Source organism: Elaeis guineensis, chromosome 3, assembly GCF_000442705.2.
Source record: "Elaeis guineensis isolate ETL-2024a chromosome 3, EG11, whole genome shotgun sequence".
Lineage (NCBI taxonomy): Eukaryota > Viridiplantae > Streptophyta > Magnoliopsida > Arecales > Arecaceae > Elaeis > Elaeis guineensis.
In genome coordinates, this window is record NC_025995.2 from 49,869,433 (window position 1) to 49,887,648 (window position 18,216).

The 18,216-nt window shown below is 34.0% G+C and overlaps 1 pseudogene; it reads left to right on the forward strand.

The window, feature by feature from the left end:
* The first annotated feature begins 247 nt into the window (after window positions 1-247).
* On the forward strand, window positions 248-11,736 carry LOC140856226 (PTI1-like tyrosine-protein kinase 1; annotated as a pseudogene).
* The last annotated feature ends 6,480 nt before the right edge of the window (window positions 11,737-18,216 follow it).

Sequence of the window (18,216 nt, forward strand, 5' to 3'; positions counted from 1 at the left end):
CTGCTATTGCATCTATATGTTTTGTGCTTGAAGACAAATCTGTGCATGAATGGTATTAATGAAGGTCTTTTCCTTATGATTTTTTTTTTTTTTTTTTTTTCGTAGCAGATCGAAATTGTGCTTTTATCTGAGCAAAAGACTAATAGATCCTTCCAGGTTGAAGTCCAGAAGACAAAATTGGTATCTTGCTGAAAGTTCATATCCATCAAGATGAAACAGTCGATGGTGCCGATGTGAGTGAGTGTAGATGAAGAGGGCACGGCAGTTGGACGACGACAATGTGGAAATAGGGAGGGGAATGTGGCAGCGGGAAGTGGGAGTAGAGGAAGCTGGAGGCAAGGTGGAGGGTGCCAGTGAGGGAGTGGAGCTGGAGAGAAGATAAGGATCGAGGTGGTAAGTGACGGTGGGAAAAAAAAAAGAGGAGGTTATGGAAGCCAGTAGCCAACTCATCTTGCCTAGTTTGCTGTCCCATATAACCTGCCCTAAATTTTGTCCAGGTACGGAAATATCTTTTATTACATCCAATGTAAGCATTTATTTGACTGTTCAAACTTCAAAGGCATTGTTTCTTTGTATTAGGAATATTAAAATATTTCTTTTAGGACTATTTGATTGAGATATTCACATTATAAATAATATAATTTAAAAAATTATTTATTTAAAAAATAATTTTTATAATATTTAATTGATAAAAAATATTTTAAAAGATAATATTGAAAAAAAATTAAGGAGATAAAAAAATATAATCAAATTTATAAATATATTTATCAATATAAAATATTTTTTTAAATATTAAAATTATATTATTATCTTTAATCAATTTTTATATAATGATTATAATTATATAATTTTTTCGTAATACTATATGCACATCTTAATTTTTTTTTATAAAAACTCTTCATTCAACAAACAGGAGCATATATCTCTATTTTTTGATTAAATTATATTTTTTTTTATTTTTTTATTATCATCAATGTCTCATTCCCTATATATCCAGCAATCATGATCTATTAGAGATATTTTATTAAATACATAATACCATCATTCAAAAATTCATTAAATACCAACCCCTCATAATATTTATTTATTTTTTAAAAAAAATAAATATGAAATCTATAAATTTTTTACCCTCATTCACTTATATTTTTCATATCAAATATGATGATATGGTACATAATTTATTTTTATGTGTCAGATAGACCCCAATTGAATGAATCCTTAGATAAATATAACATGATAGATGCACACCATCGGTTTAAGACAACAGGAGATATGAGTGTTAGAGTATATTACCGGTCTATCAAACTGAAAAATGATGAAAAATTCTCTCTTGCTCTCTAAAATAAAAAAACAAGAGCAATAGGCTTAAAACTTACAATGATTTATTAAATTATATAAATATTAAAAATCTGTTCATGCTTACGCGCGCGAGCGCGCACACCCCACATATCTCGTTGCTTCTTTCCACCTATATGCATCATTTTCGCATCGCAGCATACATCATAAATGACGGATAAAAACATATTTTATATTATAAATGAATAATCTAAAGAAAGCAAGCCCCACTCCATACGGTGGTAATTTTAGCACTACAACTATTGGATAAACTTTGGTCCTGTTCATATAAAGTGATTTTAATTTATTATTTATACATAATAAACAATAAAAAAAATCATTTTTTATATAATAAATGAATAATCTAAAAAAAATGACAAACGAAACTGCAACATGCTTTCATGAAATATGAAAGTTCTTATTTTAACTATTATTAAGAGACCTAAAATTTCATAAAAATTATAGATATGGATTAATACAATCACATAAATTAGGATAATAATTTATTTGGATGAATGAATTGAAAATCTTATTGAACCATTAAATTTGACTAATATAACTAGTTACAGATAAGTATATATAGAAAGAACTAGACCGTATCTATAAATATTTCAGATTAATTTTATTACCATATCAATTTGAATTTCAAAGAATAATTTATTGTCAGTCTACTGTGATCCTAAGATTTTTTTTTTCTCCATAGGGTATTCAGTCCAGCCAATTGATATTTATAGAGATAGATTTAGTCCCATCCAATTTATATTTTATATTAATTTAAATTTATAATTTTTATGAAATACGGTAAGTATTTTGGATAAAATTCTTATAGTCCGAGTCTTCATTATCATTAGAAAACTAAATCTTAGAGAAAGAACCGTGTCAAAAGATAATATATTTTTATATGACAGTACAATATTCGCACCAAACAACGGGAAGCCCAGCCGAAACCAGTGTCCTAACGGATTCCGTGTTTCTAACAATCCATTACTATTTAGAACACGAATGGATATTTTAGCATCTCCCATCTTTCTCTTTTTTCAAAAAGAAAAAGAGAAAAAAAAAAAAAAAAAAAAAAAAGAAAGCGAGCTGGCACATCAAATAAAAACCGTTGTGGCGGTGTTGTGTGCTGTATGGTGCGAGCTCCGCTGGCGGTATGATTCGGCTTTTCCCGGCACCGCCTTCTTCGCTCGCATCTCCCCTACCCCAACCCTTTTTGAGGCGCCTTCCCCCCTTTCTCTCTCGGGAAGAAGTCGCTTTGTCCCCCGGAGTCCTATCCCTAATCCTTTCCCCCTGTCGTGCCAAGAACGCGCTCGCATCCGCCGCCGGTTTCAGGTCCTAAAATCCCTCCATCTCTCGCCCGCCTTCTTGATGCAATCCCGATCTCTCTGGTTTTTCCCGTTGTTGTTTGTTTCGATTCTTTTGTTTCGGTTCGGATTCCCTTTAAATAGGCCTGTTAGATTGAAGTAAAGGGGAAAGGATCGTAAGTACGCGCTTGGGAACAGTGATTGGTTGAGAATCCTAAATCTTTGCCGGATCTGGACGTTTTTCGTGAGGATTTGGTCGATTTCCTTGTCGGGTATTGCTCTTTGCTGCCCTGTTTGGAATTTGGATGGCTTTGTCTTATGAGCGGGTTCATGCGTTTGCGTGCTCTTGCTTTTTGATCGTTTTTTTCTTTGCTCGGGGGCTTTAACTTGAGATGGTTTGCTTAAATTCAAGGGTTTTTGTGGGATTTTGGGATTTTGGATTCATGGGAGAATTCTTTGGAATATGTGGGAGGGTTGGGCAAGAGATCTTTGAAAGCGATTGATTGCAATTTTTGTTCACAGGGGAGGGAGAAGAGGGGCCCTTTTTTTTTTCATCTGTTTGACTTTTTCTTTTTCTTTTTTTTTGGTGCCATCCAATATTATTGTTAGTTGGCGAATATTTGAAGTCCCAATTAATAATATGAATATTATTATCCAGAAATTGAAATTCCACCAGTTTCTGGACCCACAGGTCTGTGGTGCGGAGTGTACCACATTACAATGGCTGACATAAATTGATGGCATATGCTGTTTCCTGTTATGTCCCAGAGCCTCATTTATATACGTTTCCATGGTGTTGGCTAAATGTTCTGCCTATGTTACAACTGGGTTATGAGATTATAAGAACTTAGTCATGGACATGCATGTATGTATGTTCTAGAAGAGAAGAGACTAAGATTTTCCATCTTCGTACTTCCGGGTACCATGCCAATATAGTGTCAGTACACTCTGTTTGGGGGTCAGTTCGGCATGCTAAGACTTATGCTTCATGTAGAGTCTCAGTTTGGTATAGGTATGGAATGGTATGCCCGCGTCGGGGTAGTATGCACTGGTACAGTCAACCATGAGAGAGACATTGTGATATCATCTATAAGTAGATATTGTTGGACATAATTAAACCTTATTGTGTAGCCTTTCAAAACCTTGACTTCATCTCATGTCCTTGCATTGGCTATCAAACGCATATTTGCAATCTGTATGTTAATATGTAATAGTTGTATCATTAATTATGTGATATTGAATATTTCTGATGTTTAGGTGTTTGCACCACATAATAAACGTAGAAAGAAAAGGTGCAACATGCGGCGCTGGCTGTGCTGTTCTTGTCAAATGGACGAGCCTTATCATGCTCATGATAATGAATACCTGAAAAGCCCATCAGATCATATAGATGGTATGTTGTTTTTCCTCTGCATTTTCAAGAAATCAACACTGTTTCTGCTACCATTTTTGCAGTTAGCTGTTTTTTTTTTTTTTTTCTGTAATATTAGTGCTCCATCATGCATGTCCTATGCTGGAAGGTTGAGAAAGAAACAAATAAGATAATTTTGGAGGTCTCACTTCTTGTTGATGCTCAAGTTTAAGAAATTGTTGTTTTGAGTATCTCTCTAGACTAACCAATTTAAATCTCCCTTGATTTTGGTGGGGCTTTTATAGCTTTGATAAATATCTGTTTGGATCCTCTCCCTTGTATATTTTCTATATTTTCTTTGGGTATCTTTTACTTTGTAATTGTGATGCTTCTTTTTTTCTTAATCATGAGAATGTGCCTTGATTTAATGCTTGCTTATCTTCATGTCTCCATTCATTTGTATGATTTCTGAATGCACATATTATGTGATGACAAGTTTGCTGTATATTTTCATTAAATAATGTTTTCTGTAGTTTGTAATTTCTTCCCTATTTAGGTGGAGTATAGTTCTTTACTTGTCATTAGGTGGGGTCATAATCATAGTTACATTTCCTAATTGTGCAATTATGGTCCTTGAGTGGTTGCTTCCATTCATTCTTATGGAATCATATGGGAAGTTGAAACCTTCAATTTTTCTGCCAGTGAATTCTGACATCATAACCTAACGCTAATGCAAGTCAGCCTGCGTACAAGCTGAGAGTTTCTGGGCTTAAAATTCTTGTGTGGAGATTGGTTTATGCTTAGAAATTTTGGTTGTGCGGGACTATAAGTTGAGGCTCTACTTGCTCGTTCTCAGTTGGTGTGACAAGTTAGGCCTAGTTTTGCTAAGTTCCTAAAGTCCATGGCTTGATATTGCAAAGAAATTAAAATAATTATGTATCTGACCATTTACTTGGGATGAAACTTAAAATATGTATACATATCCTTGTTTTCACTTTTCTTCTTGTTCTAGTTTTGTACATAATAAATTATCCCCATATTTTGTCAAGCCCACCCAAGGCTTTGCATAAGCTCATTTTCATAAACAGAACCTATATGGTTCAGCTTTTGAACCAATGAGCTTGTATCAGTTGGTGCTCTCAATCTGTAGCTTGCAGGCAAACTGTGTTGTTTCAGTACACTCATAACCCTACTTGCATGCTTGAAGTGCAAGACGTGTATGTGTTAGTATGACCTAATTTGATTACATCTTGAATCTAATATGATGAAACCTTCTGTATCGTAAAATATACATTGCTCTTTGGCCTTGAAATAGCAAGTTTAATCTATATGGTAAACAGAACCTATATGGTTCAGCTTTTGAACCTTGTATCTGTTGGTACTCTCAATTGGTAGCTTGCAGGCAAACCGTGTTGTTTCAATACACTGATAACCCTACTTGCATGCTTGAAGTGCAAGACGTGTATGTGTTAGTATGACCTAATTTGATTACATCTTGAATCTAATATGATGAAACCTTCTGTATCGTAAAATATACATTGCTCTTTGGCCTTGAAATAGCAAGTTTAATCTATATGGTAAACAGAACCTATATGGTTCAGCTTTTGAACCTTGTATCCGTTGGTACTCTCAATTGGTAGCTTGCAGGCAAACCATGTTGTTTCAATACACTGATAACCCTACTTGCATGCTTGAAGTACAAGATGTGTACGTGTTAGTTGGACCTAATTTGATTGCATCTTGAATCTAACATGATGAAACCTTCTATATCGTAAAATATACATTCTTGACCTTGAAATAGCAAGTTTAATCTTTGCAGCTTGGATTCTTACTAATGCAATTGGATCTGCTAGTTTCCTACACAATTTGATACCCAACTTCTAGGGAACCCCATCTCATCTGTTGATGGGCTGAATGTATCATAGGCCTGACTCTTATTAGTGATGTACATGTTCATTTAAATAAGGCATTAGGTTAAATGCGAATTCACCATGAGTTTTTTTTTTTTTTTTTCTTGATAAATGGTGCTGTGCCAAATTTTAAGATGACTTCGTGCCTTTTTTTCTTCTTCGGATGAATGTTGTCTCCTGTGCTGTTCTTGTGTCAATTCTGTTGTTTCTATTCTGATGCTTCTTTTTTTGGTTTAAATTTGGTTTCCAGGAATGCAAAAGGTTTCAAAGCTGTCTGCTGTTGCCAAAAGCGAAACCCAAAGAGCACCGCCTCCCATTGAAGTGCCTGCATTGTCATTAGATGAGCTGAAAGAAAGACTGACAATTTTGGGTCAAAGTTTTAGGTGGTGAAGGATCATATGGAAGAGCTATTTTGCAACTTTAAACAGTGGCAAACAAGTGGCATTAAAAAAACTTGATGCTGCATCAGAGCCTGAGTCCAACAATGAATTTTTGACCCAGGTCTGTTCGCCAATATTTTAACAAAATCTCTTTGCCTCTCATTTTATGAAAGCTTGACTTATCAGGTTAGGGAGACCATGGTTTAATATCTGTCACCCCATCACTGGAACTTTGGCTTTTGAGAATTCATTTCATTTTTCTGGATAGATCTCAACCGGTATCAAAGTGAAGCATGAAAATGTGCTTGAAATGCTTGGGTATTGTGTGGAAGGGAATCTACGTTTGTGGCCTATGAATATGCAACCATGGGTTCGCTGCATGATGTTTTGCATGGTATGACCTCTGGTCCTGTAATATACATCTGATTGGACTGTTCTTGTTTTATGAGAAACAAATGTTGTTATTCTTGGTGGATCTACAGGTAGAAAAGGAGTCCAGGGTGCTCAACCTGGGTCCTGTTCTTGACTGGATGCAACGGGTGAGAATTGCTATTGATGCAGCTAAGGGGCTGGGAGTATCTTCATGAGAAGGTTCAGCCTTCTATAATACATCTGATATCAGATCAAGCAATGTCCTTTTATTTGAGGACTTCAAAGCAAAAATGCAGATTTTAATCTTTCAAATCAGCTCCCGATATGGGCTGCTCGTCTTCATTCTACTCGTGTCTTGGGGGACCTTCGGTTATCATGCACCAGAGTAATCACAACTCAGATAATTTATGCAGTTGTATAGGGCATAACAAATTATATTTACTTCATTATTATATAGATCCTTTTATTCTCATAGTTTGCATAGTTACTTTATGACCCAGATTAACTAGGTCATTTATGTAACTTATAGTTGTGCTGCATAGTTTGCATTTTCCAGCTTTATGCCTCCATTGTAGTAACTGGGCTGTCAACTGCCTTGGGAATTGCATAAACCTTGGTCATCATGAAAAGTGTGAAGTTGGTGGTCTTTATTATAAGATCAAACACTATGGACTTTTTGTTTATATAAGCTGGCTGTAGTGCTGCTAGTTGGTTGATTTTTCTGACATTTTTTAGGTGAAGGTTTAATTGATAAACTCTAGTATGTCATATTCCATCGAGGGTGTTGTTCTCTTAGTCTTTCTCCATAATGATTTGAGACTCTGAGTAGTACTAATAGTGAGCAGAAAAAGTTTCAAGGAAATGGATTTCAACATGAGGATAGAGGAGAGTGACTTGAGGACGTGTAAGAATTATCTATGCTAGTTTTTGGTTTAGAATGGGGATATCCTGTCTTGAGGAGTTGGAGATTGGGCAATGTTGGCAGGGAGCGGAGAGGTGAATTATGGATGGAATTTAATGAAGAGTATGTCAAAGGAAAGGGGTGTTCTTCCTAGTGTGAGAAGGCCTGTGAATTGTTGGTTTCCCCATCATGACTTTATATAATTCTAGCACATTACCAAGGTTGAAATGTGATGCAACCATCTTTGTTTGCGGTGGTGAGATTATGCTATTATTATAAGAATTGTGAAGTTTAAGGTGGTGGGTCCTCTAAGAATTAACTACTGTAAAGTTTTATGAGGAGTCCAAATGCAGTTTGCATCACTTCTAATGTGAAATTAAACATCGTGGCCCATCAATTTTGCTGAACTAGAAATATCAAATCACAATGCAAGTTTTAGCGTAAGAATTGCGAGAAAAAGAGGAGACTGTTATGTCAATGTATTGCATTTATCAAGGTCAAACAATTTCGGTCTTATTTTTACAACATATGAATGAATCATTATGCAACACAAATATGTGGATTCTTACTGTTCGGTGATTTAACCATTGAATCTGGAAGATTGGTCCTGAAATTTGACATGCATGTTGCCGTTGGTTCATTTGGTAGAGAATTAGTAAATCCTACTAATTGAGCACTTTTAAGTTGTGATGAAACTTGCAAGAATTGTTGAACTAAGAGGTATGCTGTTCCTATTGGCAAGGTCTCTGATGGTGTGGGTGGATTTTGCAAAGGTTATTTGGTCGGAGAGAGAGGTATCTCTAATATTCCAATCAATGATTCTCGGATGGACTTGATTTTTAGATTTAGACTGGTTAGGGTGTCAAACCAGAATCATCAGAGTCAATTTTGGCCTGTACAAATTTCCTTTCTTTTTTTTTTAATACTGAGCTCCATTTCTCTTCCATGGTTGCATTCACATGCTTGAAGGCATTAGAAATCATCCGATTTCACATTAATGAATCTGGCCTAAGTTTGGTGGCTTAGAATGGTCTTTTCACTCATGCAAATTCTTTACATTTTTACCTTTTCTTTCATGTCTTTCTTATGTTCCCCCACATATATGCACTCTGTCTTTCCCCTTCATCTTCCTTTTCAAAACATCCTTTTGTTTGAGTTACCTCTGTAACTCTCACTTGGTTGTGCTGCCTTTCAATATTTTTCTGTAAAGTTGCCTTGTCTTGTTCTCTTATGGTCATCCAATTTTCCTTAATAGATTGACGAAAGCGTTGGCATCATTTGTTTTTCATGAGACCTGATAAAACATGGGCCTATGGACCTTCCATGTGGATACAAATGTATGCTTAACATGACGTAGGTGAGTGTTTTATTTGATTATTAATAGCCGTGATATGGCAAAACTTGTGCAGGTATGCTATGACTGGCCAGCTGACCCAGAAAAGTGACGTGTATAGCTTTGGTGTAGTTCTTTTGGAGCTTCTGACCGGCAGGAAACCAGTGGATCATACGATGCCTAGAGGGCAGCAGAGTCTGGTTACTTGGGTAAGCTGCTGTTGCATAGATGACTATTGCTTGCATAATTACATTTTTTTGTGTAGATAATATTATGTGATTAAAAAAGAAAGAAACTCTATGATAAGGAGCAATTGTGATCCATCTGCTACAAAGAGATTGCCAGGCAAATACAGCAATTTAAAAATGAAAAAAAGTCTGTTTTTGTACACAAACTGCAAAAGTCAATTCCTTTTCCTGGAACACTGATTAACTTGAATCAAGTTGCATTTTCCAAGTTGTTGGCACTCCATTGTGGCCTTCCACTCCACAATCAGCAAATCCTTAAAGAAGCCATATATGGTCTATTGATCATTTAATTATGTCTCTCTTTCTATAATAATAATTATATATAATTCCGTCCAACTCTTTCAACACTATTAATTGTCTAATCACTGTTTTCTTATCACTATATCATTTGAATATAGGTCTGATGTTTTTAGAATTTCTTTATGTGAATACTGATTTGATCTGATTCCAGTTGATGCTAGATAACTGAAACAGCACCTGTCAGTTTAGTTTTACCTTGACAGTGATTGGTGTGTCCGCTCTCAACCGAGGCTTCATTGCAATTTGGAGCTGCCACTTCAAACCCCCAATTTCTTGCACTGCTATTTTGTTTCCAGAGCCCAAGAATTGTTATCTTCTGTTCTAGGAACAACAGTTTTGGAGTTCTTAAGCTTTGTTGGGAACCGATATTTCAACCTTTAAAAGAATACTGTATATGCAGAGAACCACCCTATATTTTAGATTCCTTGAATCCACATATGGAAATAGGGAATCGAACTTGACCTGTGCTATCAAACAGAAGCCAAGCTCTATATCTTCTCCCAACACTTAGGGTCTCTATGGATGCCGAACTGGCATCCACGTGTGCTATCTTCCAACAAGGGTGGGAAGGGCTGGGTGGAGGCAAGTTGATGGAGAAGTAGGTTAAGGGGTTTGGAAAAATAAGGAGGGGAGAGGGGGGTGTGTGTTGATCCCACATTTCCGAGATTCTCGGCATTCTGCAATTGCTTCACAATTGAAATATGATGTCCTCAAAATCTGGGGATTGTTGGATACTTGGATTTTAATGCATCTTTTAATCCCTTCCACTTCTCTCTTCCTTCTCTTTTGTTAAACCAATTCTTACTCTTTGGCTGGTATCATCTGGGCATCAGATCTTTATATAGATACAATATTGAGGGAATAGCGCATGCACGGAGAGAGCTTATGCACAAATGTGTAGATCATTACTGCTTTCGTCTCCATGTCCACTCAGTGGGAATTGTGTTAATGGTGGAATCTGGTTGGGCCTCCACGGTAGGGGAAGAATTAACTCCATGCCACTGGTGGGATGAGTGCCAACATGCAGTGTGTGGCCCCGGCTGTCTCATTTTTGCATAATGGCTGGTAATATAAACCAATCCAATCTAACCTTTTTTTTCTTTTTTTTGGTTTCTTCTCAATACAGGCAACTCCAAGATTGAGCGAGGACAAGGTCAAACAATGTGTGGATCCAAGGTTGAAGGGAGAGTATCCACCAAAAGGAGTAGCTAAGGTCTCTCTCTCTCTCTCTCTCTATCTATCTATCCATCCATCTTTGTGTGTCTTTGCAGGCATGCCTGCTTGTGTGCTTGCTGTTGTGGCGGGTGCTCATGCCTTAACCTGCGATCATGCACTTATGGTTGTTACTAGTTATTAGTTAGAGTTGCAAGAAAAACTGCTTCACTAAACATTGAATGGTTTTCTTGGACAACTCATCTAATTCCTGTAGCTCAATTAAATTGTTAATTGTATCTGTCTATTTATATATCTATCTATCTTTCTATCTGTGTGCGCGCGTGCGTGCATGCGTGCCTGCTTGTGTTTTTGCTGTTGTGGTGGGCAATCATGCCTTTACCTGTGATCACGTACTAATAGCTGTTACTAGTTATTAGTGAGGATTGCAAAAAAACCTGCCTTACTAAACGTGGAATGTTTTTGTTGGACAACTCATCAAATTCTTGTAGCTCAATTGAGACTTTGGTTCTGTATTCCGCTGCAGCTTGCAGCAGTGGCAGCTCTGTGCGTGCAATATGAAGCCGAGTTTAGGCCCAATATGAGTATCGTGGTCAAGGCACTGTCTCCCCTTGTAAATAAGCAGGCTCCACCTGCTGCTGCTCCTTCCCCAGCTCCAGGGACTTGAGACCTGGAGTGAAATATTGTATTAAAAAGTTGGCATGTTTTTACGGGTATGTCTGCTTCCCCAGGAGAGTACTTGTTTGATATATTTTCCTCATTGAATCAAGAGTATAAATTTGTCTGCCGTCACTCTGCAGGTTACCACGCTGCTTGTTTGCCTGAGAGTTTTGTCGTTCAGCGAGAAGCAATGGACCATTATTCACGTCATTCCTGTCAGCCGGGATCTGTGCTGTATACTTGTCTGAGTATTTCTGTTGTTGATTCTCTTTTAGCTGCTGACATGAGATAATGTGGGATGAGCATTGTTATGATCCAATATCTTTCATGTCCTGTATGTAAGGTCTGATCTGAAGTTTTCAGGTTTGGTTATTTGTTTTCCATTCTGGTCTGGGCCATGGTTAAACTGTCCTACTTATTTTCCAGGTGGTTATAGTATGATTAAAATGGATCTTTGTGGTCTTGCCTATTCTACGGCTCATGAACAATTTGTCACTGGTAGAGTGTGGTCGGTGGGAAGTAGATTTTTTTTCATTTGGTTGGAATTTTCAAATGGGAGAGATCGGGAAAAAATATTTTTATGAAAATATAATCTATATAATAATTATAAAATGATAAATAAGTATTAGAGGTGGTATTTTATGTTGACACATAAGGTTATTGGATAATTTTTTACAATGTTATGTGTCAAATTTTTTTTATATATTTTTTAATAAAAAATAAAAATATAAATAGTATGATAAAAAAATTAAAAATATTTTAAATTTATCTATAATAATAATAAAATGATATATGGATATTAGGGATGATATTTTGTATTGACACCGTTAGAAGTGGTATTCTGTGTAGAAATATAAGATTATAAAATATTTTTTTATAACATCATGTGTCAAGTTTTTTTATATATTTTTTAAATAAAAATATAAATATAAATGGTATGATAAAAAAATTATTTATATAATAATAGTAAAGTGATATACGGATATTAGAGGTGGTATTCTGGGTTGACATATAAGATTATAAGATAATCTCCTGCAACGTTACGTATCAAATTTTATTTTTTTATTTTAATTTTTTAAATAAAAAATATAAATATAAATATCATGATAAAAAATAAAAAATTTTATCTATATAATAATAGTAAAGAGATATACAGATATTAGGGATGGTATTTCATTTTGATACGTAAGATTATAAAATAATATCCCATAACACCACGTGTTAGGTTCTATTTTTTTTTATTTTTTAAATAAAAAATAAAAGTATGATAAAAAATAAAAAATATTTTAAATTTATTTATATATATATAATAATAGTAAAGCGATACATGGATATTAGAAGTGGCATTCTGTGTTGACACGTAAGATTATAGGATAATCTTTCGAAATATCAAATATTAAGTTTTATTTTTTATATTTTTTAAATAAAAATTAAAAACATAAATAGTATGATAATAAAATAAAGAATATTTTAAATATATATATATATATTATATATATAAAAAAATAGTAAAGCGATAAATGGATATTAAGAGTGGTATTCCGTGTTAACACGTAAGATTATGGATAATCTTCTGCAATGTTACGTCTCAAGTTTTATTTTTTAAATAAAAAATAAAAATAAAATAGTATGATAAAAAATAAAAAAGTATTTTAAATCTATCTATATAATAATAGTAAAGCGATACATAGGTATTAGGGATGGCATTCTGTGTTGACACGTAAGATTATAAAATAATCTTCCACAATGTTACATATTAATTTTTATTTTTATATTTTTAAATAAAAAATAAAAGTACAAATAGTATGATAAAAAAAATAAAAATTTATATATATATAATAATCATAAAGCGATACATGAGCATTAGAGGTGACATTCTGTGTTAGCACGTAAGATTATAGGATAATGTCCTACAATGTCATATGTCAAGTTTTATTTTTTATATTTTTAAATAAAAATAAAAATATAAATAGTATGATAAAAAAATAAAAAATAGTTTAAATCGATCTATCTATATAATAATAGTAAAGTGATACACGAATATTAGGGGTGGCATTCTTTATTGATACGTAAGATTATAGGATAATCTTTCACAATATCATATGTCAAGTTTTATTTTTTTTTATTTTTTATATTTTTTAAATAAAAATAAAAGTACAAATAGTATGATAAAAAATAAAAAATAATATGATAAAAATTAAAGAATATTTTAAATAATATATAATAATAATAATAATAATAATAATAATAATAATAATAATAATAATAATAATAATAATATAATAATAATAATAATAAAGCAATAAATAAATATTAGAGGTGACATTTCATGTTGACATTTTAGATTATAGAGTATTCTTATAACATACCATGTGTCCTTGCGGTATATTTTTTTTAACTTAGATCTCAATTTAAAACTTAAAATTTTAAAGTAATTGAAAAAAAAAAAAATTAATTAGAATCAGATTAGTTTCAAACTTTTCAAAAAATAAAATCTAAAATCCATCTTGATCTTCGAGAATGTGGCAGGGATCTCAAGATCCTCTTTGAGGACTTTAATTCTTTTCGGAGTTGCGGCGATGTTGTGCAGCTGCTGCACTAGGACCCGTGTCAGGCTAATCATGTCCATCCCCACAACAATAAGTGTGCAGCACAAAATGAGGGAAGAGCCAAAGTCCTAGAAGTACTCGGAGAGCTGGCAGGTGAGCTCATGGTGGGAGTGAGGACGAGGGCGAAGACGCCATAGGAGTCCTTGGTCAATGCATTGGAGGATGGGGAGCGCAAAGGCGGTAGTCTTCCCATTGCCAATCTAGGTGATGCCGATGACATCATCATTAGCAAGGATGCGGGGGATACAGCGGCACTAGAGGGAGGTGGGCCAACCATCAACCACAAATAATCATATGCTCCATAATTCATCATACTTATTACATTGTAAATATCATAAATTATTAATTTCTAAATAATTTTACTATTTTAATTTATTTTTATCTAAACTATTACTTATATTTATATTTGCTTTACGTTGAAATCTATTATTGTGATAGCTATTCTTTTGCATTTACAAAATCAATAGGCTCGGATATTATCCGGCTACTATGTTATTTTTTATATTTTATAAAAAAATCTATCTAGAATATAGATTTTTGAAATTTTCATAAAAAAAATTGGAGGAGTTTTTTTGAAAAAAAATATCTTTTTAAGCTATCAAAAAAAATTGTGGCTAAAATAAATAATCTTCATCGTGATGTCTCAAATTCTTTTCCATCACGGTCTATGGTCTAAAAATCTTTTAACCATCATAATTTGTTATTTACAAATAATGGTAATATATAAAATAAAATAAGGTATTAAGGATATGATATATATTTTACATAGTTTTTTTAAAAAAAAGTAGATGTTAAACCAAATATAAGTTATTTTAGAATAAATTATTTTTTATAATAAATTAAGCAGTGTAAAATTATTTTCTCAAATATTATATTTTTAGAAATTAACTTTTCAAATTAATATCTTGGAGGATAAAAATTTTTCTAACAAACTAAATGAATCTTTAGTATCTTTTTCGTAAAAGTCTTATAGTTTCTAGTGACAACTACAATGAAGTTGATGCCTATTGGATGGCCTGCTTAGAGTTATATTGAGAGAATAATAATTGCGATTTTGAGAAATTCTTTGTGCACCACAGGCGGTGTAGAAAATCTAACGTGAAGTGCATCGCCTTGTCCGATTGATCTACCTAGTCATCATTTTTCAATGCATATTTAATACTTACAGATCGATTTTTTCGTTTAAAAATTTTGTATGATAAAAATATTCATATCCTTTAGAAAAAATTGTAATATCCTGTGATATATTATAGTCCAGGATGTTATAATATGGTCCAAAATATCATAATATGGAAGGAATATTTTTATCCAATCACTTTTCAATTCGTATTTAATGCCTACATATCAGTTTTTTCGTTCGAAAATTTTGAATGACGAAAATATTTCGATTCTTAAAAAAAAAATTATGACATCCCGTGCATATTATGATATTCTGTATTATATTATGACATTCTGTAGACAAAAATTATGATTTTTTAGATACATGATGTCATAATATGGACATAGAATATCATAATTTTATCAAGAACTGGGATATTTTCATCATACAAAATTTTTAAATGAAAAAATCAATCTACAGACATTAAATGCGTATTGAAAAGCGGTGACTACGTGGATCGATCGGGCAAGACAGTATACTTCATGTTAGATTTTCTACACCATCGGTGGTGCACAGAATTTGCCTTGCGGTTTTTGTTATCAAACAAAACGGCCCTTGCTATAACATCCAATTTTTCAGTAATTCTTGTCAGTATGTTATACTCCAGAAAGGCAGGAGCATGTTTTTCTTTTTTGGCAGACTTCTTTGAAAAAAAATTAGAAGTTATAAATAATAAGCCAACTTGGGACATGAAGCACGAAGAATCAAATTCCAGGCATTCTATGGCTGTAGCGTCTCAGCCATCTCGCTAAAAACGTCTCTGGACAATTTTCTTGTTCAACACATGCGGTTGGATGAAAATTTGGTCTATCCATTTCAGCTTCATCAATTTTTACGCAGAATACATGAAGAATTTTTGTTTTATCGCTTTTTAATTTAAGCGACCCAATATCAATGAGTAGACATGGGTTTTTAGGATTTAACAAATTTTATATCACAAATATTATCACGTAATGACTACCGAAGCAAAATGACCACTATCTTATTTAAAAAAAAAAAGAATCTTTGATGACTTTCGTTTCTACATTCTAATCAATGTGAAGCAACATCTAATTACTCTTGCAATCAAAATCCATAGCTATCATTCATTGCAGCTGCATGTCTCTAATTGATTCTCCTCTTGAATAAAGTTTCAGGAGAGTGGGATGCGCGGGCATCCTAATATATTACTAGCTTATCAAACCAATAATTATGCTATGCGAACTACAACAATGACGTGGTCGCTTACTTGCCACCCCAGTGTTCAGATACAGCTCCAGAATTATCATGCCGCCTGACTCATCCAGTCGTAGTCAGCAAGCCCCAGAAATAGGCAACAAGGTCTGCCGAGATCATTTAAATGCCTAGTCTCAAAAATCTTCAGATCAAAATTATCCAATGACTGGAGCTGAAAGTAAATGCTCTTGTGGTTGATCATTTATCCAATTCCTAAAATGTACCCAGGACACCAAATCCATCTGGCTAGATGGCTACATTCGGGCGTGATATAGGATTCAAGGACTGCAACAATATGATATTGCACGTTCCTCTCTGAATTTCGGTGAGGAACTGAAGCACAGCGCCAGAGTGCAATGCAGCACCAAGTGAGCTGGCTACCAAACTGAAGTGGAGCCAATTTTCGACCTGGTGTTCCATGATAAAATTTGCCATGTTTGTGCAAGATTTTTGAGAACAAACACCAATAAGAAATACCACTCAACAAAACAAATAATGAGGAACTTGGGATTTTGCTGCTTATTTAAAGAACACAACTTTGTATTTCCAGTTTTTACACCGGATGGTAGCACTGGTGGATCCAAAACCCGATGGCGGAAAAAACAAAAGATTTGGCATAAGTGATATCCAGGGAAGTCCAGTACACACAAATAATAAGGGTACACTATGGGTGAAAACCAACAAAGTGCCTCCATTGACTACCCTCTACAGCTCAGCTATAACTCCTGTACTCATCTCAGGACAGCTTATCCTCTTGCAGCATGAAACAGCTTGAAACTTACGACCAGAAAAATGTGCGCATGTGTGTGTGTACACACACACACACACACACACACACACACACACATATATATATATATATATACATGTACAGATAATATTCGCTCTTTGCAGTGAACATTTTATTTGTTGCAGTTAGAACTGGCTCATCTTTATAATATGTCCAGAAAAGAATCTTCGATCCCTGCAAAAATTGTTCCCAACAATGTTTTTTCAAAAAAAAAAAAAAAGTCATAACAACATTATGATGAAGGAAATATGAATTAAAATTACCTATTCTAATATAACAGCATAATATCAACTGAAAAAAATAACCAAATGAGAGTAGGACTGGGAATAAAAGATGCAAGGTTTCATCCATTAGATGGCATATCCATCGTAACAAATAATTCCTCCTTTATTGCCTATCTAGCTGTTAAATTCCTACCTTGGTTTCTAATGCTGTGACTAATTTAGGTTAGCAGTAAAATCCAACCTCTCCGAAGTCTAGTATCAATGTCTGGGTGAGATGAGACAATTGGCACTGAATCTACACATGCTTGTTTCAAACATATACCCGATGCTGACTTCAATCTCAACCACTCTTTAGTTTATGACTATTACATCATTCTAGACCTTAAATTTTGCATAGTCTGATTAGGATTAGTAAGGTCATTAGAACTTGTTAGAGCCTAATTATAAGTCCTTTTAGTTGCTTCTAGGATTAGTTTAGATATTAAAATACATAAAAAAAATCTTAGCATTTTATACTTTCCATTGCATTACGATTCAGTTGATCTAGAAACATGCAAACAGATGTTAAAGGACTTTTAAGAGTCCTGCAGATCCACAGCCATGAAAAATAACAAAATTTGTCTTGAAACATCAACTGATCTATAGAATAGGATAGAGATCAGGTTTAAGTCACGTTGATCATGATTTGCACAAACTCATGACTTCATTTTAGCTTAAGTCAACTTCCACAGTATGGTAGCTTATGTCATGTTGGCTTTTGGCAATGGCAGGCAACAAAAATGTAGTTATGTCTGACATTCAAAAAGCATTTTCTTAGCACAGCCCTAAATCCAAAGTGTCTAGCAAATCATAAATATCTTTTTAAAATGATTGCAGAAGCATGCCTGTTATCATATCCTTTTTTCCAAAATAAATCATAGGGATCAGAAGAAGCATGCCTTGTAAATAACAT